This window comes from Equus przewalskii, chromosome 9 (genome assembly GCF_037783145.1).
Source record: "Equus przewalskii isolate Varuska chromosome 9, EquPr2, whole genome shotgun sequence".
Classification (NCBI taxonomy): Eukaryota; Metazoa; Chordata; class Mammalia; order Perissodactyla; family Equidae; genus Equus; species Equus przewalskii.
Genome location: NC_091839.1, coordinates 56,682,043 through 56,700,718, shown reverse-complemented (window position 1 = coordinate 56,700,718; position 18,676 = coordinate 56,682,043). Strand labels below are relative to the sequence as shown.

General features: G+C 41.0%; 1 non-coding gene across 1 annotated transcript; it reads left to right on the top strand.

Annotated features, from left to right (window-relative positions):
• Positions 1–776: 776 nt before the first annotated feature.
• Positions 777–982, top strand: LOC139073775 (small nucleolar RNA U89). The gene has a single exon (XR_011522762.1). It is a non-coding gene; the product is annotated as a small nucleolar RNA U89 (small nucleolar RNA).
• The last annotated feature ends 17,694 nt before the right edge of the window (positions 983–18,676 follow it).

Sequence of the window (18,676 nt, the reverse complement as noted above, 5' to 3'; positions counted from 1 at the left end):
GGTTTGTGGGTTTGGATCCTGGGTGTGGACCTATTCCACTCATCAGCCATGCTGTGGCGGTGAGCCACATCCAAAACAGAGGAAGACGGGCACAGACGTTAGTCCAGCAACAATCTTCCTCAAGCAAAAAGAGGAAGATTGGCAATAGATGTTAGCTTGGGGCCCATCTTCCTCACCAAAAAATAAATAAATAAATAAATAAATAAATAAATAAATAAATAAATAAATAAAACATGGTGTATCTCTCCTTTTCTTTAGAGCTTCTTTAATGTTTTCCAATAATTTGAAATTTAAAATATAAAGGTCTTGTACAAATTTTATTAGATTTATTCCCAGGTGCTATGTATTTTTGTTGCTGTTCAAATTGTATAATTTAGTTACATTTCGAAAACTTTTTAATTGATGTATAACATATAGTAAAGTGCACACATCTTAAGTACAAGCTCAGTGACTTCGTACGTATGTATTATCCCTGTAATCACCATACAGAGCAAGATAGAGAGCTTTTCCAACACATCAGAAGGCTCTGTCCTGCTCCCTCCCAGTGAAGAACTCCCAAAGATAACCACTGCTCTGACCTCTATTACTGTACATCAGCTTTGTCTGTCTGTTTTAAGCCGCTTCTTGCTAGTATACAGCAATGCGATTGAGTTTGGTATATCGAACTCTCATTCAGCTACCTTACTATACTCTCATTTATTATATGCCGGTGGTTTTCATTTTTTCCATATAGTGTTTGGGACTTTCTATGTGGACAATCATATTATCTGTGTATACCAGCTGATGAGTCTAAGGCAAATGAGACCTCGTGCTCTCTGATCCTTGGCTCCTCGCAGGGTGGCGGATTTGAACGGGATCTGAAATCTTAGCAGGGGTACCTGAGGCCTGGCTCCCCACTGTAAGGCAGATCAATATTATCTGTGTATAACAACAGTTTTATTTCTTCCTTTCTAATCTTTGTACTTAAATCTTTTTCTTGTCCCACTCTGTTTTAGGTGCTCTGGCACAATGTTGAAGAAAAGCAGTGGTAGTATAATTTTTCCTGATTCTAAAAGGAATGCTTCTAATTTTTTTAGGAGCTGGCCCAGTGGCATAGTGGTTAAGTTCATGTGCTCAGCTTCGGTGGCCCAGGGTTCAAGGGTTCAGATCCTGGGTGCGGACCTACATACCACTCATCAAGCCATGCTGTGGCAGCATCCAACATACAAAAATAGAGGAAGATTGGCACAAATGTTAGCTCACAGACAATTTTCCTCACCAAAAAAAAAATAAATAAATAAAAAATAAAGGAATGCTTCTAATGTTTTTACCACTAAAATTGATAATTGCTAAAAGTTTTTGGCATATACTTGTTTTCAGGTTAATAAGCATGCTTCTTTACCTATTTTACTATAGAATATTTTATAGATTTTAATCATGAATGAATTTTTGAACTTTTCAAATATCTTTTCTGCATGTATTGAGAAGATCATATGGTTTTTCTCCTTTAATATGTTAATGTAATAAAGTGTCTGTGTACATTTTCTAATATTAAACTATTCTTGAATAAACTCAACTTGGTCATTTTTTTAAATTGCATTACGGAATTTGTATTTTTTTTCTGCTTTATCTCCCCAAACCCCCCCTGTACACGGTTGTATATTTTAGTTGCAAGTCCTTCTAGTTGTGGGATGGGGAATTTGTATTTATCATGGATTTCTTGCAGACAACATTGTGGGGTTTTATTTTTGGTCTACAGTGACACTCTTATGAATTTTGTTTGCTAATATTTTGTTTCAGATTTTTGTATCTATGTTTATGGACAAGATTAGCCACTTATACTGTCCTTGAATAGCTTTAGAATCTCAATTTTATCAGCTGCATTGAATGGTTAAGGGAATGCTGCCTCTTTTTTTAATACTCTGGAAGAATTTATATACTATTGGAATAACCTGCTTCTTCATTTTTTTTTTTTTTTAGGAAGATTAGCCCTGAGCTAACTACTGCCAGTCCTCCTCTTTTTGCTGAGGAAGACTGGCCCTGAGTTAACATCCGTGCCCATCTTCCTCTACTTTATATATGGGACACCTGCCACAGCATGGCGTGCCAAGCAGTGCCATGTCCCCACCCGGCATCTGAACTGGCGAACCCTGGGCCGCTGAAGTGGAATGTGCGAACTTAACCGCTGCACCACAGGGCTGGCCCCAGACTCAATTATTTAAAAAAAAATAATGTTGGACTATCTAGGCTTTCTATTTCTCTTTGAATTAGTTTTAAGTTAAATTTTTCATGAGTTATTTCATTGTCTGTTTCCCAATTAAATGGCACAAAATTGTTTATAATATTGTCTTATCTTTTACATCTCTAATATAATTATTTACATCCTTTTCTTTATTTTTTATTTTTCTTAATCTATCTTGCCAGAGGTTGTCAATTTCTTTTTTTTTTTAGGAAGATTATCCCTGAGCTAACATCTGCCACCAATCCTCCTCTTTTTTGCTGAGGAAGACTGGCCCTGAGCTAACATCCATGCCCATCTTCCTCTACTTTATATGTGAGATGCCTGCCACAGCATGGTTTGCCAAGCAGTGCCATGTCCGCACGTGGGATGCGAACTAGCAAACCCCGGGCCACTGAAGCCAAATGTGCAAACTTAACCACTGTGCCACCGGGCTGGCCCTGAGGTTGTCAATTTTAATAGTGTTTTTAAATAACCAACTTTTGGCTTTTAAAAAATCCTTTTTGATTGTCTCTTTGTTTTCTAGTTAATTAATATCTTTTTTCTTTATTATTTCCTTCCTTTTACTTTCTTTGGCTTTATTTCGTTGTGTTTTTTCTAATACTTTTAGCTAGATCTTAGCTCTACAACTTTTAGTCTCTCATTTTCTAATACAAGCATTTAAGGGTATATGTTTCCTTTGAAGGACTGCTCTTTTTTTTTTTTTTTGTGGAAGATTAGCCCTGAGCTAACATCTGCTGCCAATCCTCCTCTCTTTGCTGAGGAAGACTGGCCCTGAGCTAACATCCATGCCCATCTTCCTCTACTTTATATGTGGGATGCCTACCACAGCATGGCGTGCCAAGCAGTGCCATGTCCGCACCTGGGATCTGAACTGGTGAACCCAAGGCTGCCAAGAAGCGGAACGTGCACACTTAACCGCTGTGCCACCGGGCTGGCCCCTGAAGGGCTGCTTTAATTGCATCCCACAGTATTTTCAATAATGTTCTTTGGACCACAATTGGGGTTACTGGTCTAGATTGACTTATGGCAAGCAAACTAAATTTGCTGAGCACTTAATAAGTATAGGTCCCAATAGTAATCACTTTAGGATGTGAAAAACCTGCAACAGATACCGCTCGCTTCCTTCCTTCTGCCCATAAGGTCAAAGGAATCTACTGAATATTTTAGTTATGATTCATTCCCTCAAGGTTGTCCAAACCTAATACTGCTCCCTGCTATGAGGATCTTACAGTCAACAGGGATGATGAGACAATGCCAATAATAAGCAAGGCAGCAAGTGACCCACAACATGCAACAATGAAGAGAAATAGTCTCGGCCCAAAAATATATAGTTAAGTACCAAGGGTTATACTGGAGGAAACGGCAGTTTTAAAAAATAAACGTGCTTTTCATTTGTTCTCTATCCTAGCCTGAAGGACAAACCAAAAATTATAGCTTACTAGGAAAATAAAAAGGGTACTTGGCCAGAAGTATCCTCAGTTCTTTGAACCATGTGGTTTGGAATATTCTTAAGGGCAGCTTTTCATGTTTTATGTAATTATGTTCAAACTCTGAATCTATCATTTGTTCTCATTTTCCATGAACACTCCCCTTGCCACCATTCATTCACTGGTATCCCACATTTCTTTTGTCTTTTTTTAACAATGTATTACTTAATTTTATTTAAACTTGTAAACAGTGGGCTAGCCCTCCACATTTCTAAGATCTATATTTGGATGCATATTATACAGTAACTAGGAACCTTTAGAGAATTTTTATTGTTGCTGTTACAATGACCAGGAAGAATGAAGAAGAATGTGTATTTTAAAATTTTTATTTTTAGGGGCCAGCCCCATGGCACAGCGGTTAAGTTTGCATGTTCCATGCCTCGGCGGCCCAGAGTTTGCCAGTTCGGATCCTGGGTACAGACATGGCACTGCTTGGCAAAAGCCATGCTGTGGTAGGCATCCCACGTATAAAGTAGAGGAAGGTGGGCACGGATGTTAGCTCAGGGCCAGTCTTCCTCAGCAAAAAGAGGAGGATTGGCAGCAGTTAGCTCAGGGCTAAACTTCCTCAAAAAAAAAAATTTTATTTTTAAATAAAAATTCTATGTATGTAACGTGTGCAACATGACAGTATGATGTATATATACATGATGAAATGATTACTACACTCAAGCTAATTAACATATCATGTCCTCACATCATTACTATTTTTTTGTGTGTCATGACAGCAGCTGAAATCTACTCTGTCGGTAAATTTCCAGTATTCAATACAGTATTATTAACTATAGCTATCATGCTGTACATTAGATCTCTAGACTTATTCATCCTACATAACTGCAACTTCATGCCCTTTGACCAAAATCTCCTCATTTCCCCCACCTCCCTACCCCGTTACGCTCTCTGCTTCAATGCACTGGACTTTTTTAGATTCCGCATACAAATAAGATCATGCAGTTTTTCTTCCTTTTGTGTCTGGCTTATTTCACTTAGTATAATGTCCTCCGAGTTCGAACTGTTGTTGCAAATGGCAGATATATCATGTGTGCATTTACATCAGGTTGAACTATATGAGATTGCTGCTATTTGACCATTTTTAACCTACAAAGACAGCCATTTCAGATGGCTCAACCCTGTATAGTTAGAGCTTGAATAAAAGCAAATCTTATGGTGGAGTCATGAAAACTCTTTTCTGCTAAGGGAGAAAAAGTGGAGAAAATTCAAGAGCCACCATAAGTGGTTGTGTCATATGCCGGTAAACCTTAAGATGCAATGCCACTAATTAACTTAATGTTGAACTTTTGATTAGCTATTAAAGTCTGATCAGGAAATAAGTCTTTATTTTGAGGCTACAGGGGAAAATCGATGGTGTTTCAAATGCTTAGCACACTATTAGATGGGCTTTGTTTTCTTTTAAACAGCTGGGAAAAAATGACTGATATAGGGAGTGGGAGAGAGTCCAGAAAGAATCAATATCACAAAGAATCAAGCTAAATTAATTTACTCACTGTCAAGCAGTTTTAATTGTCATATTGATGCTGGCTTGGTGAGCCAAGGAGTCAAAAGAAAGATTTCTTGGACTCTCAAGGTCTGGTAGCAGGGCTCCTTTATTCAGAGAATAGCATGGGGACAGGACCCATCGGCAGTAAGGGCTGTAGGCAGGGGACAGGACCCACGGGCAGTGAAGAGCTGAAATGGATTGAGGGTAGGGCTAAATTTAAGGCATAGGTATGTGAGTTATCTCTTTACAAGACAAAGGAAAGATTATGTAAAAAAGTCATTAAAATGGTATCAGCATAGGTAGGGTCTGGTTATCGGGTGGTCCTATAACTTTGGATAAGGATCAGGTCAGGACTCCTATGCTTCCCGGAGGGTGACATAGACCAGCCTGCAGGGCAGGACGCCTTAGGCTTTTCTCCCTGGGGCAGCCTTGATCCTCATCAATATGAAGAACTAAGACCATTGCTGTTTGAAGAATCTCAAACTCAGATGTTCCAAAGTGCAACTTATAATGCCGTTAATGCCGTCTGTCTCCCAGAACAGTTTTCTTGCTGAGTTACAGTGCTCTCATCCTCTGCATCATGTGGTTCCAGCATCTGCTCTTTCTTTGCATTCCCTTTGTATGTGCATTGCAATAAAACACACATTCTTAGAAATTACAGATCTGCTTTTTCCATCACGAGTAAGTGCTATCCCTCTCCTCCATTTATATAATACTTGAATCTCTTTTTTAACTCTGAAAATCAGGACCCAGAGCTTCTCATGTTAGTCAGTGAGTGGGGTAGACTCTGATAATTTGGGAACAACATCAGAAAACGAGATTCAGCAAGACAGGTGATGCTAGTGTAAGGGAGAAAGGACAATTCCTCTACCTTCTAGGTCCTTCTGCCTGGTCTCAGAATTAAATTAACATAAGACAGAAGAGCAGGAGAAAATAAAAAAAAGTTTAATAACATGTGTACATGGGAGAACCCCAGGAAAACTGAGTAACTCACCAAAATGGCCCAAGCCACCACCTTAAATACCACCTTCTGCTAAAGACAAGGAAGGATGTTGGGGGTAGTCATTTGGGACTTCAAAGAGGAGGAAGGCAATTTACATGGAGATCAAAAAGCAAATGTTTGATAAACAAATGTTGACAGTGCTTTGCAGACAATGAGAGATGGAGAGGATTTTGATTAAAAAGCTCTTGTTAGCTTTCTCCCTGTCTATCATGCCCAGTTTATAATATACTATAGTTATCTTTTTTTTAAGACTTTATTTTTCCTTTTTCTCCCAAAGTCCGCCAGTACATAGTTGTGTATTTTTAGTTGTGGGTCCCTCTAGTTGTGGCATGTGGGACGCAATCTCAGCATGGCCTGATGAGCGGTGCCATGTCTGAGCCCAGGATCCGAACCAGTGAAATCCGTGGGGCCGGCCCCTATACTTTAGTTATCTTATGGTATTAGCTCCTTCCTGGAACAGGCATTCTATCGGAAATTCTTTTCCACAGTTAGGGGGAAAGTCAAAGTTTCTTTCAGGGTCTTCTGTCCTTAAAAATAATCAAGTCAGGGAGACACATTTGGGGGTGGCCAGTTCTGACCCCCCACAATAGTTATGACAAATAAAAATGGCAAGTAATAGCATATATTGGAGTATATGAGGAAGCCATTTTGTGTAAACCTAATTTGGCCTGACCTTGTCTTTCCAAAAGGGCCTGACCATGGCTGTTGGGCATGCATTGTATATCTGCTTTAGATATTCCCTATGGCAAGAACAAAGGCCCTTGAGACAAAGGTGCAACTTCCCTCCCCCTCCCAACGTTGGCATCTCCTTAAGGATTAAGCATGTTTCCTTAGGCTAGAAACTGATTGCTGTGCTCACCTGTGACCGCCCAGCTCGAGAAAATAGACTTGCCTCCTGCTACGCCCACCAAGATAGCAGACCCACTACCTGCTGTGTCCATCAAGCACTGTGCTGACAGGGCAGTCTTGTGACTGTTGTGGGAGGGACATTTCAATCATATGTGAAACGTCCTGTATGGGGGTATATAACCACTCTGTATACTTCACTTCTTTGGTGCCGTTTCTTCCTTTGGGAAGAAAGGCCCCGGGCCATGGTCCTCAGATTTCAGCTCAGAATAAGCTCACCCAAATTTTCATTTATAGACTGGTTACGGATTATTTTCATCGACAGTTACCAACATAAAATGCACAAAATTGGCCGTTGGTGGAAACAAAGCAGCCTAAGAACTTGTTTTCTAAGTGTGTGTTAACAGATAGACATATGACCTTGGAAAAATTAATCTGACTGTCTCAGTTTCTGGATCTGTAAAATGGAGACAGTAACAGCCCCTACCTCAAAGAATTATTGTAAGGATTAAGGACAATCTGTGTACAGGGCTGCAAGATTTAGCAAATAAAAATACAGAATGCCCAATTAAATTTCAGTTTCAGATGAACCACAAATGTTTTTTTTAGTATAAGTTGTCCAAATATTGCACTGGACATATGCATTCAAATTTAACTGGGTGGCTTGCATTTTACCTGGCAACCCTACCTGTGTAATGTGCTCATTACAGTGCCCAGCAAAAATAAATAAGAGCTGTTTCCCATGCCTCCATCAAGGGTATTGGCAAAGCAGGAAGGCACCCCACTTATCCAGCAGACTAAATTTTCCCTAACGTAAGATAAACCATGGTATTCCAGAAGGATGCTTACCTCTCTGCTCCTTCCCAGACTGTCAGTTCCCAGCTCCAACCATGTTTTGTTGCTGTTTTCTACCATTTTGACAAGAGATTTTCACATATTGAGGTATATGGGGTAACTATTTGGGTTCAAAGCTGAATCAGCTTGAACTTTTAAAAAGCCTAACTTAGGGTGGGGCCAGCCCAGTGGTGCAGCGGTTAAGTGCACACGTTCCGCTTCAGTGGCCCGGGGTCTGCCGGTTCAGATCCCGGGTGCGGACATGGAACGGCTTGGCACACCATGCTGTGGCAGGCGTCCCACATATAAAGTAGAGGAAGATGGGCACGGATGTTAGCTCAGGGGTAGTCATCCTCAAAATATAAAAACAAAAAAGCCTGACTTATGGCCTATCAAACATACATCATACATCTGCTTAACCACTAAAGAAAAGAATGCACTGTCTTCAGATAAGAATGCGTATGTCCTCTCCCTATCGGAAGGCCCCTTCCCTATTGAACGCCATAGTGGTAACAACCAGATTAGTCCCTTTCTCCACATCAAGGTTGTGTTGACCTGCTAATTTGCAACTAAATACCTCTTTGAAACTTTGATGAAAACGTATCCTGGGTGTGTTTAATGTACGTTCTTTGTTCTAAACAGATATAAGACTGTACTGAAAACTATCCTTCTCAGGAACGCTTTCTAAGGCCTTCCCGGGGTTACGACCTTCACTCTGGCTAAAGGAAAACTCACCTTATTTCTCTTATCCATAGAATGGTTATTGGTTATTTTGCATCAACATCTAGTATTTAGCACGGTGCTCTGCACGTACCAGGGCAGGATAAATCCTTATTAGAAATTCAGGTAAGAGCCAGCTTAGAAGGTTGGCCATGCCTTCAGCACTGGCTGGCTGGTCAACACAAATCTTCCTGTCCAGTTAGTGAGGGGAGCTGGGGGCATGAGGCTGGCTGTCGGGGCCATTGAGATCTTCCAGTTCACCTCACCTTGGTTCCAACCCCCGACAATTGATAACCCTGAGGCTGTTTCCCAGCCAGACTTTCCTCTTGGGAAATGTAGGTGCTGCCCCGTTCATTCAAATATTCCATTCCTGTCAGTGATCTTTCTCAAGACAAATGAGTAAATGTGTAAGAGAGCAAAAGTGAGGCCATCTTGTTTTGCTACATGGCCCCAGCCCCTCCTCTGTGTGACTACTCGTGGCTCTGCACGTACTTTAAAAAATTCACATGCTCTCCTGATTTATGGCCTCCGCTTATGTACGTACTCCCTGATACCTTGATAAATTAAAACTTTGTTCTATGAGTTTCTCTCCAGGAAAAGGCTGACCACAGGCAGGAAACACACCAACAACGTATCCATCACAGCTGACAGAAGAATAGAACAGCGTGATGCCTGGAGCCCCTCATGCCTGGAGACCAATATCCCTGGACCCGCCTCACTGCCCATTTTCCCTATATCACTGCCTCAAGATTCTGTAAAGCCCGAAGATGGGTTTTTGAGATATTAGTCACCCGTCTTCCAATTAGCTGGCTAATCTAATTAAACTTCCTTTCTCATCTCTAACTTGTGATTGCCTCAGATTGCAGCGAGCAGAGCAAGCCCATTGCTCAGTATTAAATGGATGAGCAGAAAACACCAAAATTCTATAAAAGGGTTATGAACATGGATTCTGAAGCTAGATAACTTGGGTTCAAATCTTGGTTCTACTACTTATTGCAGTGTGACTCTGACCACATCATTTAACCTCTGTGCCTCAGTTTCCTTTACTGTAAAAGAGGGATAATAGTACACCTATCTTAAAGGATGATGAGGATTAAATGTGTTAATATATGTGAAGTGCTTAGAACAGTGCATCAGGCCATGCTGAGGCAGCGTCCCACATGCCACAAATGGAAGGAAACACAACTAAAAATATACAACTGTGTACTGGGGGGGGGCATTCGGGGCTTTGGGAGAAAAAGGAAAAATAAAATCTTAAAAAAAAAACATAGCCCAGCAGGCTCTACAAGCCTCACTCTGCCTGGGCACAAAACACCTAAGGGAAAGCAGCTGAGTGATTTATCCCTGACATAGGAGGCTGCTCCAGACTGCACCGACCTGGGGAACTGACAGGGCCCAAGGATGCATTGCTTTGCAACTAGCGAGAGCTTCTCCAGTTGTATGTTAAGATTTGCATGTGATTTCCCCTGGGACCTTAGGAGTTTTCAGCATGGTCCTCTGACTCATGGGTTGGAATGAACCTGTCATCTACAATTCTCTGGAGGAAACCCCCAGGATCCACATGGGTGTGTGAGCATTTGTCAGCCCTCCCACTTTGGGAAGGGCTCTTAGGGTGCTCCCTTCAGCTGTCCCTCCAGAGGGCTCGCTGTGGCAGAAAGAGAACTGAGCCCAAAGGCACACCTTCATGGAGCTTTGAGCTGTCAATCTTCTATCATCTAGTCCTTCTTGCTGAGTTTACAGGTGAACAAAATGAGAAACAGAAAGGTTAGGGAAGTTCTTAAGATTACCCAGCTTGTCAAAGTAGCTGAGTTTTTGTTTTTTGCACAGAAAAATTATAATGAGGTAGAACTTCCCTGCTATGTTGTGGGTTAGTGATCCTCTAAAGCTGTGCTGTCCAATATAGTAGCGACTAGCCACGTGTGGTTATCTTAAATTAACTAAAATTAAGAATTCAGCTCCTCATTTGCACTTACCACATTTCAAGTGCTCAGTAGCTGCATGTGGCTAGTGGCTACCATACCTCAGACAGTGCAAATGTAGAATATTTCCATCATTGCAGAATGTTCTATTGGATGCACTGGCTTAAAGTGATCTATTGCTGTCATATTGTATACTTACACGTGTTATGTCATTTGAATCACTCGCTTGTTTCCAATGTCTCAAAGAGATTGCCAGGAAAAGAGGATAACACTCAGATCTCATCCAGCAGACTGAACGGAAACAAAAGGGAGACACACTGACGTATTCCAGCTAGTTGCTTACATGTCTGTTGTGCACATGTCATTGCTCAGTAAACAGTGCCTGTGTACCTTTGTTCATTCAATGCTCCTTTAAGTCAACGTGCATTTATCACATACCTACTAGGTTCCAGGCATAGTGCTGGTGCTGGGATGCTGCACTGCCCACAAGAAGCTACTGTCTGGAGGAGATGGACAACAGAACAGATCATTGTAATGCAACATGAGTCTTTCTTTTTTTTCTTTTTGCTGAGGAGGATTGGCCCTGAGCTCCCATCTGTTGCCAATCCTCCTCTTTTTGCTTGAGGAAGATTGTCGCTGAGCTAATATCTGTGCCAATCTTCCTGTTTTGTATGTGGGATGCTGCCATAGCATGGGTTGATGAGCGGTGTGTAGGTCTACGCCTGGGATCCAAAACAGCAAACTCCCAACTGCCAAACCAGAGCACACGAACTTAACCACTACACCACTGGCCAGCCCAACGTGAAATGTTTTAATATGTATAAAGATGTGGAGGGTTTTATGGAAGCAGAAAAAGGAAATAAACTTGCTGAGCCTGGCAGAATTTGATAAGACTTCATAGAGAAAGTGACATTTGAACTGAGGCTTGAAGGATGGGCAGGCATTTACCAGTGGACTAAGGTACCCCCAGCCACATGAACAGCATATGCAAAGGCACGGAAGATGCTGTGCCGGGGACAGTGAGAAGGACAATACGCTGGGAGAGATGGGGCGGAGAGGGGGGAGACTGGGGTGGTTAATTAGGGCTGGGTGGGCACAGGTGCCTTACTAGCAAGTTTGAACTTTGCCCTGTAGGCATTAGAGATTTTAAGTATTCTCCCTCATACAGCTCTCATATATTAAACCCTATTAAAACTCTGCAGTGTCAGGCAGTTGAAGGTATCACGACATGTCATGTACTTAGCACTGCCAAGGCCTGGCACGTGGTTGGTGCTTAAAAAATCTTGATTCCTGTCCTTTTCCTTGCATGCTTGCCCCTCTCTTCTCTTAACAAGTCCCTTCTTCCTACCTGCTCTTCCATAGCGGGTTCCTAAGTCTCTAGGAGTGACTGATTTCTCTTCTTTTTTTTTGAGGAAGATTAGCCCTGAGCTAACTATTGCCAATCCTTCTCTTTTTGCTGAGGAAGACTGACCCTGAGTTAACATCCATGCCCATCTTCCTCTACTTTATGTGTGGCACGTCTGCCACAGCATGGCTTGCCAAGTGGTGCCACGTCCACACCCGGGATCCAAACCGGCGAACCTCGGGCCGCCGAGAAGCAGACGTGTGAACTTAACTGCTGCCCCACTGGGCCAAACCCTGATTTCTCTTCTCATTTCCCCAGCTATGAAGTCTGACAAAATCTCACCCTCCTGTCTGTTATGGGCTCGCTGACACAGTCCTTTCAACAACAGTTAAAATGTCGACTTCAATTTATCTGTTTCCTTTCTCCTGCTGAGTTTTTCTCTTTCCTTTGTGATATTTGACCTTTCTGCATATAACCTTACAAAGGATGTCTCTGGTCTATCTATTACTGTCCACGCCATCCTATCAGAAGGCAGCATTACAGGCACAGCTCAGAGATATTGCAGATTTGGTTCCAGACCACCGCCGTAAAGCAAGTATTGCAATAAAGCACGTCACACAAATTTTTTGGTTTCCCAGTGCATATAAAAGTTATGTTTACACTACACTGTAGTCTGAGTGTGCAATAGCATTATGTCTAAAAAACAATGTGCATATCTTAATTAAAAATACTTTATTGGGGCCAGCCTGGTGGCATAGTAGTTAAGTTTGTGCACTCCGCTTCAGTGGCCTGGGGTTTGAGGGTTCAGATCCCATGTGCGGACCTACACACCACTCATCAGGTCATGCATGCTGTGGTGGTGTCAAGACTGGCATAGATGTTAGCTCAGGGCCAATCTTCCTCATCCAAAAAAGAAAAAAAGTATTGTTAAAAAATGCCAACCAACATCTGAGCCTTCAGTGAACCATAATCTTTTTGCTTGTGGAGTGTCTTGCCTCGATGTTGGTGGCTGTTGATTGATTAGCGTGGTGATTGCTGAAGGTTGGGGTGGCTGTGGAAATTCCTTAAACTAAGACAACAATGAAGTGTGTCGCAGTGATGGACTCTTCCTTTCACAAACAATTTCTTTGTTGTACGCAATGCTATTTGATAACACTTTACCCACGGCAGAACTTCCCGTTTATTTTCTTTTAAAGATTGGCACCTTAGGGGGCTGGCCCCATGGCCAAGTGGTTAAGTTTGCGCACTCCGCTGCAGGCGGCCCAGGGTTTTGTTCGTTCGAATCCTGGGTGCGGACATGGCACTGCTCATCAAACCATGCTGAGGCAGCGTCCCACATGCCACAACTAGAAGGACCCACAACGAAGAATATACAACTATGTACCGGGGGGCTTTGGGGAGAACAAGGAAAAAAAAATAAAATCTTTAAAAAAAAAAAAGATTGGCACCTGAGCTAACAACTGTTGCCAATCTTTTTTTTCTCCTTCTCCCCAATGCCCCCCAGTACACACCTGCACACTTCAGCTGTGAGTGCTTCCAGTTGTGCTATGTGAGACGCCACCCCAGCGTGGCTCAACAAGGGGTGCCATGTCTGCGTTCAGGATCCGAACCAGCAAAACCCTGGGCCGCTGAAGTGGAGCGCATGAACTCAACCACTTGGACATGGGGCCAGCCCCAGAACTTCTTTCAAAATTAGAGTCAATTCTCTCAAACCTTGCCGTGGCTTTATCAACTAAGTTGATGTAACATTCCAAATCTTTCGTTGTCATTTCAACAATCTTCACAGCGTCTTCGCCAGGAATAGATTCCATCTCAAGAGACCACTTTTTTTGCTCATCCATAAGAAGCAACTCCTCATCCATTAAAGTTTTATCATGAGATTGCAGCACTTCAGTCGTATCTTCATTCTTGAAAGTTACAGAAATGGAGACTAGGTTAGTAGTGGAGGGGTGAGAGGAGCAGGAGGGAAGAGGGTTTGGCTATAGGAGGGCAGCATGAGGGATCCTTGTGACAGAAATGTTCTGTATCTGAACTGTATCAATGCCAATACCCTGGTTGTAAGATTGTACCACAATTTTGCAAGATGTTTCCATTAGAGGAAACTGGGTGAAGGGTATATGGGTATATGAGATCTCTCTGTGATTTCCTGCAACTGCATGTGAACCTACAGTTATCTCAAAATAAAAAGTTTAATTAAAAGAAAAAGTCCAGGGCCAGCCTGGTGGTGCAGTGGTTAAGTTCACACACTCTGCTTTGGTGGCCTGGGGTTCGCCGGTTTGGATCCCAGGTGTGGAAATGGCACCGCTTGGCAAGCCATGCTGTGGCAGGCATCCCACATATAAAGTAGAGGAAGATGGGCATGGATGTTAGCTCAGGGCCAGTCTTCCTCAGCAAAAAAGAGGAGGAATGGTGGCAGATGTTAGCTCAGGTCTAATCTTCCTCAAAAATAAATAAATAAACAGAAATAAAAATTTTTTTTAAAAGTCCACCATATATTAATAAATTAGCCAGATTTTTAAAAATGGACAACTATGATGCTTAACTTCAGAATTAGGGAAGCTACTGTGGAGAATGCATTACCAGTAAGCTTTACAACAAAAACAAAACCAGACCAATGGCAATTGTTACTCAGCTGGTGCTGAATTCCCCACTCCCCTTCCTGCTCTAGGGATGATCTGGCAGGTTCAGAAATTAGTGTGACCTAAGACAAACAAACAAAATGGAATAAGACTTTAAGAGAATGATCAGGTCACAAAGCAAGAACACAGGATGCCAAGTTTCGTGTTTTCTACCAAGAGCCATAGCCAAGTATGAGAGGAGGAGGGTCATCGAAGTGTGTGGTCCTTTGGGCACAGAGACCTGGACTGTAGTCTCGTTTAAGCGTGAACATTGGTGGAATGGCTCAGGAACTTAGTTCCCGGTTGTCCTCTGTGTATGTCAGAGAAGGTGAAAGCATTAAGATCAGGAAGGGGAGACAGAGAAAAGGCGTGGGGCTCAGGATGAAAGCCAGAGATGTTGCCAGGTTGCAAAGTATCTGGGTTTACAAAGAAACATCACTCTAACCTGAACTCCACCAGGATATTACCTTAGAAGCTTGTCTTCGAGGCTGATCTCTGAAAAGTGCCAGAATCCATTTTCCATCTTACTACTCTGCCTTTCTCTACAAAAACACTTCATTTTGCATCTTACTCTCCTCTCAGAGCAGACTCTGAAGAGCTGCTTTATCAGGTCCTCTGACTCTGATCCTGATTACCTACCTGCTTAGGCAGGTTTGGGTGGCACTTTCATAGACAGTGGCTTCAGGGACAATCACACATCACTATTTATCCCTTGATGCTAATGACGGGAGTGGCTATTATTCATGGAGTGTTTACTGTTAACCATTCATTTGTATATGTTATTCATTTGATTTCACACTAACTTATTTGAGCTATTTGAGGTATTGCTATCACATTTTATAAATGAGGAAACAGGTAGCCCGCCCAAGATCACAGAATCTGTTAGTGCAAGAAGCAGGATTTAAACTGGGCTTCATTTGATTTGTCAAATGTACTACGTGCAAGTGTGTTTGTTTAAAATTAATAAGAATTGTTATTTTTATTGCTGCCTTTAAGTATATATACGTGGTATAAGAGATTTAAATATTATGGACACACAAAGTGTGAGAGTTGTCTATCCACCCCCACCCCCGCACCCACTTCCCCACACTCTGGCCAACAGTGGGTATTATTATTTTTAAAGGATCTTTGCCAATATCGCTTTTTACCTTCTATGGATTCAATGATGAGACGAAATGTATTTTTATGTTGATTGATCATTTACATTTCCTCTTGTATCTCCTCATGAGCTTTGCCCATTTTTTTATTGGGTTGTTTGTCTTTTTCTTATGGATCTGTAAAACATTTTGTGTATAAGGAAAATGGACCCTTTGTCACATATGTTGCTAATGTTTTTCGCACTCTCTTTTAATTTTGTCTTATAGAAATTTTTGACATGTAATTTTGTTTTATTCTTATTTTATTTTATTTTTTATTTTTTTGAGGAAGATTACCCCTGAGCTAACATCTGCCACCCTCCTCCTCTTTTTTGCTGAGGAAGACTGTCCCTGAGCTAATCTCTATGCCCATCTTCCTCTATTTTATGTGGGATGCCTGCCACAGCATGGCTTGACAAGTGGTGCCATGTCCACACCCAGGATCAGAACCAGTGAGCCCCAGGCCGCCGAAGCAGAACGTGCAACTTATCTGCTGTGCCACCGGGCCATGTGTCGGACTTTTGAACATGCCATGTTCAGAAGGACCCACCACTTACTGCCTGCCCCATCTCCCCCAGCTCTACTTGTCCCCTGCAAAATTCCCTGACCCTCAAGACTGGGAGGCTCTTCTTGCCTCCGGAGCATCTGTGAACATGCCAGTTTCCACATATCTGTCTGATGCTTCCTGAAACCTGGCACTGTCTTCTTTATCATTTATTACTTTAGCCCATGTGGCTAGCACATTGTCTGGTGTTCAATGTTTGTTAAATAAATAATAACTATATGTTTGGAGAGGAGAAGACGGTTGAGTTGGCCTCTGACTAGCTGGGTGATTTGGGGTAAAAGTTCAGTTTCTATTTATCCTAGAGCAACCTAAAAAATTCTCATCAATTTACTGCACACTATATTTTGGAAGAATTTTTTCAATTTTAAAACGTCACTTTCTGTTTCTTCATGCTAATAATTAAGTTTTGGATAGTGCTTTATAGTTTATAATAACCCTTCACACATAACATTTAATCCTCAACAATACCATGGCATATCATTTTCTTATTATCCATTATTAATTATAATAATGAATAACCATAGCATTAATAATGAACAATTATTATGTGCCAAGAATCAGTTATTATGTGCCAAGGATCAGTTATTACATGCCAAGGATCAGTTACCCTCTTTCCAGAAGAAGAAATCTAGCCTTAGAGAGGTTAAGTAACTTGCCCACATAGGGCTAGCTCTTAAGAAGCAGATCTGCGAAGTGGTCAAATATTTGGTGAGGGCTATATAGGTTCCAGACCCAGTAGATGCAGTGGTATGCAGAATACATTCTTTCCTAACTCAGAACAGTGAGCAGAGAGGAACTGAAGAACAGTAGAGATGGAAAGGGGAGGCAACTCTTAAAAATGGGTTTTCATAGAGTATCTTCTCTATGTATGCATATGTATACAAAGAGGTTTTTTTCTTAAGTAAATTCAGAGACTGTAAGACATATCATGTTGAAATAAGTAAAAACCACTTTCCAAAGGCAAATATAAATGATGTGGGCTTTTATCCTCACCACTGTTTCCCCGTGCTGATACGGGATACCACCCAGATGTCAAGCGCTTCCAGCTTCCAGCATGTGGCACATGTGTGCTGATCCCTCAGTAAGTTACTCATCGTTCGGAGGTGCAGCTAAACGGGACAAATATATTCACATTATATTTTGACAACCCAAGTTCCTCTATCACTTTGAGTATAAGAATCGGAGACCAAACCAGCTTTTGGGAATTGATGATTCACTTTTTAAAGAAAATAGCTCTTCTAAAATGCTAACCACTTAGACTACCCATTTCAAGGGCACCGAAAGGATCCTCTGAAATCCTTGATTTTATTTATGCATAAATGAATGCTGTAATGCACAAGACACATCAGTAACAGAAAAAGCACTACGCACAAGTAAGACTGATTCTTTCAAGTCGTTTAGACCACTTACTAGGATGAAAAAACTGCTTTTTCAATTCGTATTATTAATAATTGATATTTGAGGGCCCATAAAGTAAACTTGAATGAGGCTGGTCCTTTGAATTCTGATATATATTTAAAGAGTATTTCAAAGCCAGGAAATGTATCTTACTTAGTTTTGGTCACAGATTGGTCTATTTGTCTCAACATTTCTTTAGTCAATCCTCTTTCATAGTAATTAGAAAGAGGAGTAACATAAACTAACCAATAGCACTTATTTTGACTTTGCAAAGCATTGCATTTGTAAAAGATTTGTCTTTTCAATTATATTTTGCTTAAGTTAACATTAAAATTAGTTTTAATTTCTAAGTATAAGTTGAGGTCAGAAGGAGGCAGTTCAGGGACAGTTTAAGTGTCAAAGAGAAGCTGGTTAGAGATTTATAGCTAATAAAGAGTTGATATTAAAGTGATAACTCTAAAGGCATCATGCTATAGTCAACTTTATGGAAACCTACATATGACCACAAAGCAAAATTTAAAACCTAATCTAATTTGCTTCTAATAACCCACCAAAGTAGATATTGCCTTCCTTTTTCATATCCTCTGTGATGATTAGTAAAATCAATCTGAAGAAAATATAATCACCTATAGGTATGCTCGGTGTATGCCAGAGAGGAGCTGCAAATGTGTTTTAACTCAGAGTCTTAATTGAATAATTGATTTCAATATTTTAGGGCAGGGGTTCTCAAACTTTTTGGTATCAAGACCCCTTCATACTCTTTAAAATTATTGAGGACACCAAAGATGTTTGGCTATGTGGAACGTAACTATTGATATTTACCATATTAGAAGTTAAAACTCAGAACTTTAAAAAATGTGTATTAATTCAACTAAAAATAGCAATTGTACACCCATTTCATGTTAACATAAATAACACATTTTTATGAAAAATAATTACATTTTCCAGAACAACAAAAAAATAGTGAAGTGGCACCTTTTTATATTTTTACAAATCTCTTTCATAAAAGACAATCGGATTCTGCATTTACTTTGCTTATCCATTTACTCTATTGTGAAATCTGTTTTGGTTGAGTATTAAAGAAAATCC